Source organism: Mesoplodon mirus, assembly GCF_964341445.2.
Source record: "Mesoplodon mirus genome assembly, chromosome: 5".
Classification (NCBI taxonomy): domain Eukaryota; kingdom Metazoa; phylum Chordata; class Mammalia; order Artiodactyla; family Ziphiidae; genus Mesoplodon; species Mesoplodon mirus.
The window spans coordinates 1,269,577-1,279,024 of record NC_138980.1 but is presented as its reverse complement, the minus strand read 5'-3'; the positions used below and the strand labels follow the sequence as shown (position 1 = coordinate 1,279,024).

Below are 9,448 nucleotides of genomic sequence, written 5' to 3'. Positions count from 1 at the left end.
TTTAAATGAATATAAATAATTTATTTTGAAAATCACCTTGCAGATTTTAAGGTCAAAATACATTCAACCCAATCTCCCACACGTTCGACATCTAAGAATTATAAAATGATTATTTCTCTTAAAGACATACTCCAATACCTCAAAGTACCTTTTGCATTAGCAAGAAAAGATCTTATGCCTTTTTCCAGCTGGAACCATGGTGGGTGTAGAAGAGAAGGAAAAGCCTTAAGAAACAAGTGGAGGGATTTTACAGAGCCTGAGATCGAGTGCCTGAGAAGGAAGTTTGCCCAAAAGATGCTTCAAAAGGCAAGGAAGAAGCTTATCTATGAAAAAGCTAATCACTGTCACAAGGAATGTAGGCAGATAGAACTGAGATTCAGATGGCAAGGATGACAAGAAAAGCGGGCAAGTTTGGTGTACCTGCTGGACCCACATGGGCATTCCTCATCAGGATCACAGGTATCAATGGTGTGAGCCCAGAGATCTGAAAGGTGTTACAGCTTCTTTGTTTTCGCTGCATCTTCAATGGCACCTTTGTTAAGCTCAGCAAGGCTTCAGTTAACACTTGAGGATTGTGGAACCATATTTCATGGGGGTACCAGAACCTGAAGTCAGAAAATGAATGCATCTACAATTATTGTTATGGCAAAATCAACAAGAAGAGAATTGCCCTGACAGATAACACTTTGCTCCATCCCTTGGTAAATATGGCATCATCTACATGGAGGATCTTATTGATGAGATCCATACTGTTGGAAAATACAGCTTCCTGTGGCCCTTCAAATTATCTTCTCCAGGAGCCCAGATTAACAGATCTAACAGGCTTGTTAGATGGATGAACTGAGGTGTGTCTACCATGATTATTTTTGTAATCTGGTCAGTTAATAAACAGTGACTGATTTCAGACTATAAAAAAATAAAAAACTCATTCTGTAGGGATTTGTCCTCAACTTCTTCTTAAGAACATTATGCTTTAGCAGAAAAACCCCTAGAATTCCAAGATTCTTGGCAGGACCTACAGTCCTGCTCTGTCTTGGGCCCAGACCCAGGATTCCCAGGATCAGCTAAACCTGAATTTCCTTTTTTTTAGGGGCTCTATACTTTACCACCAGTCACTCCGGCTCATACTCTCATCATTGCCTTTGGTTCTTCTCTTTCCCTAGCCTCCTGAATCCAGTGGAGCACTCTTCAGCATCAACATTCAATGCTTTTGTTTCTATACACCCTGTCATTCCCTAATCCTGCTCTTTAATCAACTTCAAGAAGTGGCTTCCTAACCAGCCTCATAGTGGTGGCACGCGCGCGGGCTTCTCCATGCGGTGGCTCCTCTTGTTGCAGAGCATGGGCTGTAGGCACGCGGGCTTCAGTAGTTGTGGTGCGCAGGCCTAGTTGCTCCTTGGCATATGGGATCTTCCCGGACCAGGGATCAAACCTGTGTCCCCTGCATGGGCAGGCAGATTCTTATCCACTGCCCTGGAATAATATTAAAATAATGCTTCCCTAGGGAATTCCCTGGCGGTCCAGTGGTTAGGACTCCGCTTTTTCACTGCCGGGCCGGTTTGATCCCTGGTTGGGGAACTAGGATCCTGCATACCACGTGGTGTGGCCAAAAAAAAAAAAAAAAAAAAAGCTTCCCTAAATATCTAAATCATAACCCAAACCTAGAATTTAAACTATCTCCCTACAGACTGCTTGGCTAGGTCCTAACCCAACTCTGGAGCTGACCGATCTCCTATTACTTTCTTGAACACCCTTCTCCAGCCAAAATACTCTCATACATGGTGTCCCCAGACACAATACCCATTTTCCTGCCTTTGCATATGCCATTCCCTCATCCAAAGAAGCCTTTCTCCAAGTCTCCACCTATAGAAATCCTGCATATCCTACCAGGCCCAGCTCAAGTCTTACCTATTTCCCTGTCCATTCTAGATGAAAGCAGTTCCTCCCAACTCAAAATCCCATTAAATTCTCTTTAGTACCACCATCTTTTAGCAGTTACCTTTGCTGCAGTAGCTCTTTTGCTCACATACAGTTCCTGTAACTACACTTTAAGCTCATTGTTTGGAAACTGTGACATCCAGAACATCATTTTGCCTCGAATGTCCACTTCCCCACGTAAAAAGGAAGCAAATGCTTTTAACACAAATTTGGGGGATGAGAGTTGGAGAATACCACTCTTGACTTCTCATTTTCCCTTCCAGATGGGAGGGAATAAAGCTGGCTCCTGGGGTAGTTGATACGCCTACTGAGTCTAGTTTTTCCCAGCCTAGCATTCAGCCTTTGGGTATCCAAACAAATGGAAGACAGAGACCAGGACCTATAAAGGTCTAGAAAAACCATAGACCACTTCCATTTTCTGAGGTTCTCAGTATAGTGAAAACTGAAGATGTGCTAAAAGTGAGTTACAAAAATTCTGGTGTGTTTGAAATTTTTCCATTGCACCATCCTTTTCTTTCAATCCTGTTGTCAGTGTGTCTTTGTGCCCTCTTTGTCTAATGTTACTTAAGGAAACATCACAAATTGAAAGTTGAAATAACCTTGGAGGGTAGTGTTCTGGACTGTATTTGATGTTGGGTAACAGGGTGGCCTCAGGCTGCTGGGCCCAGAGCAGTGACTCGGCAGGAACGGTGGCGCCTGGTTACACAGCGTGGTGCAGCCGACCTCAGGCCAGACTTAAGGAGCCGTGACGGGTTCCGTCAGCGCTGCGCACTCGCTGCATTGGGGACCAGGCCCTTCCCGATATCTCACCGGACTTCCCACCCCTTCTTGCCAGCTGCCATTTGCCCCTCCAGAGAAGGAAACGGGATGCCAGACCCCAAGACCCAGGTCCAGGCCCAGGAAGGGTCGGAACCACAGAGTCTGGGATGCAACGCCGGGCAGCGGGCCCAATAAAGAACGAGGGCAACAGGGCGCGAGAACGCCGGCCCGGCCGGCCCCGCCTCAGGCCGCGCGCCCTGGGCGGTACTCCATTCCGCCGCAGCCCGACCCCTTCCCTCCCGCCCAACCAACGGCCACTTCCTGCCTCACTCCCAGCCAATCCCCACTCTCCACGAAGAATAGCCCTAGGGGGCGTATGGGAAAGTGCAGAGAGCGATGGTCTCATCGACCAACCGAATCCTGTAGCTTGCGCGGGGGGGCGGGATTTAGCGCTGGCCGCAGCTAGTCAGGAGCGAGGGGCGGACGCAGGGCCGGGCTTCGTGCAGTGGGGCTCGCTCGCGCGGCGGTCGCGGCAGTCAAGGCCTTTTGGTTCTGCAGCACGTGACGGTTGTGCTGCCTCAGCCGCTGTCTTTACTGCAGCGCGGGGCCGGGTGTGCGGGCGGGAGGAGACGCGGGCGCCGCCGGCGGTCCCCCTGAGGCTCGAGGTGAGACGGGAGGCCTGATCGTGTTCTCGGGCCTGTGAGGACCCCTGGGGGCCTGGGTACGCGGCGCCGCGGCCGAGGGCCCGAGGAGCCGGGCGTGGCCGGGGCCGAGGGGTCCGGCCGGGTTTCGAGAGCTCAGGCCCAGGCGGACGCTCGGGCCGTGAAGGGCGAGGCCCGAACCTGGGCCGCCTGAGTTGGGGAGCCGGGCCCAAGCCGCGCCGGCGGGGTCGGGAGGCGTGGCAGGTGCCCTAGAGCCTCTCTTGACCTCTGGGAAAGCTAACTTCTCCTTCTGGCTTTGCTTCTAGGGCTTTCTTAAGCGTGTTGTTGGCTGCTTGTGAAGCTGCGAGGTGTTCTGGTGTAACCGGGTAAAGGTCTGGAATAGGACCGGGCCTAGTCGGTATCCCTAGTAGTGGGGAAGGGTGATAGTGGGCCGAGAGAGAGTGTTCAGGATTAGCATTACAGGTTCAGTATTTGAAAATTAAAACCACAAAGTGAAGACTGGACTCTGGTAGCCCGACGAGTATGGAGAATGTGCTAGAACACGCAGTGGTTGAAAAATTTCAGTCCTAACATTTACATCTATTCGGGGATGGGGAATAAGTAAGCTAGTAAATTCACAGGATTTTTAAAGCAGGAAAGCTCCCAAGAGCTCTCTGTGGGCAGGTGGTTTTATAGTGGAGGAAACTGAGGCCCAGAGCTCTGAATGATTGGCTCAAGGTCATGCGATTAATTTTATGATCACGTTGGAATTACTGTTGAGGCAGATTTGGTGTAGTTGTTAAGGCTAAGCTCTGATTCAAGTCCTTCATCAGCAGTTTGTTGCTATGTGAACTTGGACAGTTTACTTCCCCTTTGTGCCCCAGTTCTCTCCAAATAATGGATATAATACCTGGTGGAGTTGTTAGAATTAAATTGTGTATAAAAAAGGACTTTAACTGCTTGATAAGCGATTGAAATAAATTGTTATGGTCTGAATGATGTTGGTCCACTACACCAGCATCCTACTTTTTGAGTTGGTTAAGTCCTGGGACCTAAAGTCACATTTATGGAGATAGGAGGAAGAAACTGATGTAGTGGATTAACTGCTGGGCATGACACAAGTGAATGCTGGCTGAAGGAAGTTAAACTGAGCTGAATATTAAAAGGTTGGGAGGACAAAGGTGAGCCACAGTTAGGCTCTTTTCCTCTACTTGAGGAAATGGAACATTTTGCTTAATTTTTTAATAAGTAGAGTTGGTGGGTTGGGGGGAGGATTAGATTTGTTTTGGTTTAGTTTTTTTTAAAGGAGGAACTGTATTGATCTTAAAATCATTCTGTATCTCAGTCTTGACAGTGCTGTTTAAGGGCCATGAATAAAATCACTGCTGAATTGTACATTTGCTATAGTTAGAGCAGAGGTAAAGGATGGTGTGGGGAGTTCTGTGCACCACCCAGGGTACACAAGCAAATAAGCGGGGGAACTGGATTATGAGACGGCCAGAATGAACTTTGTATTGGAGTAAATGTGTCGCACAACGAGCAAATTTTCTGACCTATCTGATAATGGGTGTTAGCATCCCTCCCTACCTTACTATCTTAACTCAGCAGTTTCAACTAGCACATTATCTTTCAAGGACCTCGAGGGGTAAACGTTTTGAGGGAAGTTGTTGCTGTAGTTTTGGCAATCATGCTCTTGCATCCTTTCAGTTACAGAGTTCACTTTGCCCTGAGAGATGGCTTAAGGGGATGAAGTGACAGTTGGTAAGCATAAATGCAGGCTCAAGAGACTTGAATTCCAGGCCGAACATGGTAACTAGCTTAATGAACTACATTGGTTTCCACCTCTTTAAAATGGGAATGAAGAGTGCCCTGGATACCTTACCAGGAGGACAAATAAGATGGTGAACATGAAATTACTTTGAATGGCACAATGAACGGTGCAAATAGAAGAATTGGCAGCTCATAACAACTCCTAGGAAATAATAAAAGCGCCTGAACATAGTTATAACCTGTATAGCTTACCGTAGAACTTTGTCAGTAAAGTGCAGGTTGAATGCTTTGTTAACTAAAACAGATGTGCCTTTAAATTAAGCTTAACTGTGAGCTGTGAAAAGTATTTGGAGAATTTTGTTTTTTAAATAATTTAGAAGCTTCAGCAATGTTTTGCGTATCCACATCTTAAACCTACTTAGTTTATAGGAGAAAAGAAAGTGCTATGGAAAAATAGATTTTAATGTTCCTGTCAGTGAAAAGCAAAATTCAAAACTGCAAACTAGGCAGTAGTATATATCTGTTTTTAAGTGGATGGTCATTTACAATAAAGACCACTTTGAATTTTATGTACTTTTTTCGCCCTTTAAGTGCTTCTGTATTTTGACTAGATGCACATGTAGTAATGTCAGAGGGACAGAAAGTAGTAGTATTAAAATGGTTATCTGTGGCTGGAATCAAATTCCTTGTAAGTGGTTCCTTTTCAATCTAAGACTTCAGATTTCTTATTGCCTTAAAACTCAGAGTTTTAGAACCATCAAAACTTAAATGGTGTCACTGGGCAATACCTAGTAATAGTAGAAATCACTGCTAATGTCGCACTCTGTAAGCCAAGTACTGACATAAACACTTAACATGCATTTTGTTGATACAACAATCCTAAGAAGTACATAGTGTTGTTATTCTCATTTTAGAGATGAAGAAACTGAGGCCCTGGAGTTACTAAGTAGCCGATTAGGGATTGTGACTTCCGAGTTCCTGCTCATAACACTATTCTATATTCTGTGTCTAACTGTGACCTTGGACAGCTTATGTAACTTCTCTTAGCCTTAGTTTTGTCGTGTGTCAGTCACATGGGGATGATAAAACTTCCTGGGGTTCTTCTGAGGGTTAAATTAGACAACCTAAGGTAAGACTTAACATCTTTAAAGAGTATATTGGGACTTCCATGGTGGTCCATTGGTTAAGACTCCGTGTTCCCAATGCAGGGAGCCCGGGTTTGATCCCTGGTCAGGGAACTAGATCCCACATGCATGCCGCAACTAAAAGATCCTGCATGCCGCAGCGAAGATTCTGCATGCTGCAACTAAGACCTGCTGCAGCCAAAATAAATAAATATTAAAAAAAATAAAAGTGTCTATTAATAGATGAATGGATAGCCTACATGAAAGAAAGACTGCCTCTCATTTTTTATTACACACTGTCTTTTTAAAAAAATCACTTTTGGGAATTCCCTGGCAGTCCAGTGGTTAGGACTTGGCGCTTCCACTGCAGGGGGCCGGGGTTCAATCCCTGGTTGGGGAACTAAGATCCCACAAACCGTGCGGCGTGGCCAAAAAATAAAAATCTTCCCCCCACCCCCACCCCAGAAACCTAGAACACCAGCTAGGCCACTTCTCCTGTTCTTCTTTCTAATTTCTCATGGATCAAAGGAATTAGAGGTGAAATTTCCTAACTACTTTTAAGAGGTAAAATTTCACAAAGGAAAGCCTCAAACCAAATGGTTTTAACACCAATCCTTCACAAACTCTTCTAAAAAATAGAAGAGGGAACACTTCCCAACTCATTCTGTGAAGCCAATATTACCATGATACCAAAACCAGACAGACTTCACAGGAAAAGAAAAACATAGAACAGTATCCCTTAAGAAAATAGATGCAAAAATCCTCAAAATGCTAGCAAATGGGATCCAGCAACATATAGAATTATAGGGCTTCCCTGGTGGCACAGTGGTTAAGAATCTGCCTGCCAATGCAGGGGACACGGGTTTGAGCCCTGGTCTGGAGGGATCCCACATGCCGCGGAGCAACTAATCCTGTGCACCGCAACTACTGAGCCTGAGGGCCACAACTGCTGAAGCCCGAGCACCTAGAGCCTGTGCTCTGCAGTGAGAAGCCACTGCAGTGAGAAGCCTGCACACTGCACCAAAGAGTAGCCTCCACTTGCTGCAACTAGAGAAAGCCCGCGTGCAGCAACGAAGACCCAATGCAGCCAAAGGTAAATAAATAAAATTTAAAAATTATTAAAAAAAAAAAAGAATTATACACCACAACCAAGTGGGATTTGTCCCAGAAATGTAAGGTTGGTTCACCAAACTATAATAAAGAATGTAATATACTGCATTAATAAAGGACAAAAACCACATGATCATTGCAGTTGATAAAGTGCAACACCCTTTCATGATAGAAGCACTCAACAAACTAGGAATAGAAAGGAACTTCCTCAGCCCTCTTAAGAGACAAATAATCCCTTCTGTGGGATTCCTTCTGTTCCTCTTTCTAATTACTCATGGATTAAAGGAATTAGAGGTGAAACTTCCTAACTACTTTTAAGAAGCAAAGTCTTACAAAGAAAAGCCCAGAACCAAATGGCTTCACTGGTGAATTCTACCAAATACTTAGGGAAGAATTAACACTAGTCCTTCACAAACTCTTCCAAAAATACAAGAGAGCACTTTCCAACTCATTCTACGAGGCCAGTATTACCCTGATACCAAAACCAGACAAAGACTTCATAAGAAAACCGTAGACCAATATCTTTTAAGAAAATAGATGCAAAACGAGACTAACTTGAAAATATTAAAGTTTAAATTTAATTTAAAACTAATTTGAGCCTCCCTTTGTTTTAAAGATATTTTTCCTGAATGGACCCTTACTGAGCATAAAGATTCTGCCAATGAGAGGTGACAAATATAATATTTCTTTAACGCTTGCCCATTCGTAAAGTTGATCAGTTTTGGATTTGTTAACATTCAATGTAGAATGTGTCTGTTTCCGTTAAATAGAATATTTTGTGTTCAGTTGAAGTCTCATGTACCTTATTAAATGTGTATAGGAAAATAATATGGACTTTTTTTAGAATGTGTGCTGAGAACAGAATTATCATTAACCAAAAATAAGTTAAATTTGGGAGAATTCATAAAGAAAATGGGTGGCAGAGCAGGAAAAAAGAAAATCACAGATAAATAGGGATATTTCCCTGTCCAAATGCTATAATTGTATATACACCGTTGCAAGGAAGAGTTAAAGACGAAATCATAGACTATAATCAGAGGAAAGCTAGTGTTTCTGGTTACATAAAATCATTCAGCTTTGTTGAAATACAGGAGGTGTATGGGCACAGTTACCTTTTGGCCCATTCTGGGAATTGAAAATGTATTCACTGTGGTTGTACTAATTTTGTATCAAAGAATAAACCATTTGGGGACTCCTATGAAGTACTGGACTCTGATAGACTTTGTATTATCTTTTTATATTTTCACAGCAAGCCTTCGAGCCACTAATACTACTAGCTACATTATAAAATAGGGAAAAAAGACTCATGGAAATTCAATAAGCTGACCAAGGCCACAAAGAGGATCAGGAAAGTCTAGAACCCAGCTTTCTCTGACTTGACAGTTTACACCATCACATACACCATACTGCCTTTTGTATAAGGAGTTCATTTTCTGAATCATCAGTTTTTAAAATAGAAAACTTCCATCTCTAGAATTCAAGATAAATTCACTCTTTGAAAAGTTAAAAGAGTGAACTGAAACATTAAAAGTGAGTAGATTAGTTTCTCTTGAAGAATCCTTCTGACTCAGATTTTGAGAACTGGGCTTTTTGCTCTGTCCTTGGGAAACTGAGAAGCAAGTCAGAAATCATTTATATTATTTATAAATGTATATTACAAATGTGCATATGTTTAGCTCCTGTTTTCTTGGCTTTGTGTACATTTGTCTATGTGATCTCAGGGGTTAGAGCTTCTCTGACTTGGATATAGGTTGATAATTATATTTTATTATTAAAAACAAAACACTTACTAACTGGAAGGAAGGGAGTAAGAGGTTCGTATTTCTAATCCAACTCATTTCTGAGTCTTCCTCTGTACTTCTATGCTTTAGAATTTAAAGGTGTTTTCTAGACAACTTTGATCAAGTCTAAAGAACCTTCTATACTGATCCAGTAATAAATTTTTTAAAAGAAGCTTTTAATTTTGAAATAATTATAGACCCGCAGAAAGTTGCAAAACAGTACAGAGAGGTCTCTTGTACCCATCACCCAGCTTCCCCCAATAGTAGTATAGATAGATAACTATTGTAAAATATCAAAACTAGGTAAAAATTGCACTGGTACAGT

General features: G+C 43.1%; 1 protein-coding gene and 1 pseudogene across 3 annotated transcripts in view; both read left to right on the top strand.

The window, feature by feature from the left end:
- The first annotated feature begins 276 nt into the window (after positions 1–276).
- LOC309804454 (large ribosomal subunit protein uL30-like) lies at positions 277–844 on the top strand (annotated as a pseudogene). Its single transcript has one exon. The product of its transcript is annotated as a large ribosomal subunit protein uL30-like (transcript).
- Positions 845–3,203: 2,359 nt separating this feature from the next.
- The window catches only part of CANX (calnexin), a 29,490-nt gene continuing 23,245 nt past the window's right edge, over positions 3,204–9,448 (top strand). Inside the window, exon 1 of one of the 2 annotated variants that reach the window (XM_082621291.1) lies at positions 3,204–3,362. The gene's annotated coding sequence lies outside the window, so the exon portion shown is untranslated. The remainder of the gene's footprint in view (positions 3,363–9,448) is intronic. The other variant, XM_082621292.1, reaches the window with a different exon arrangement.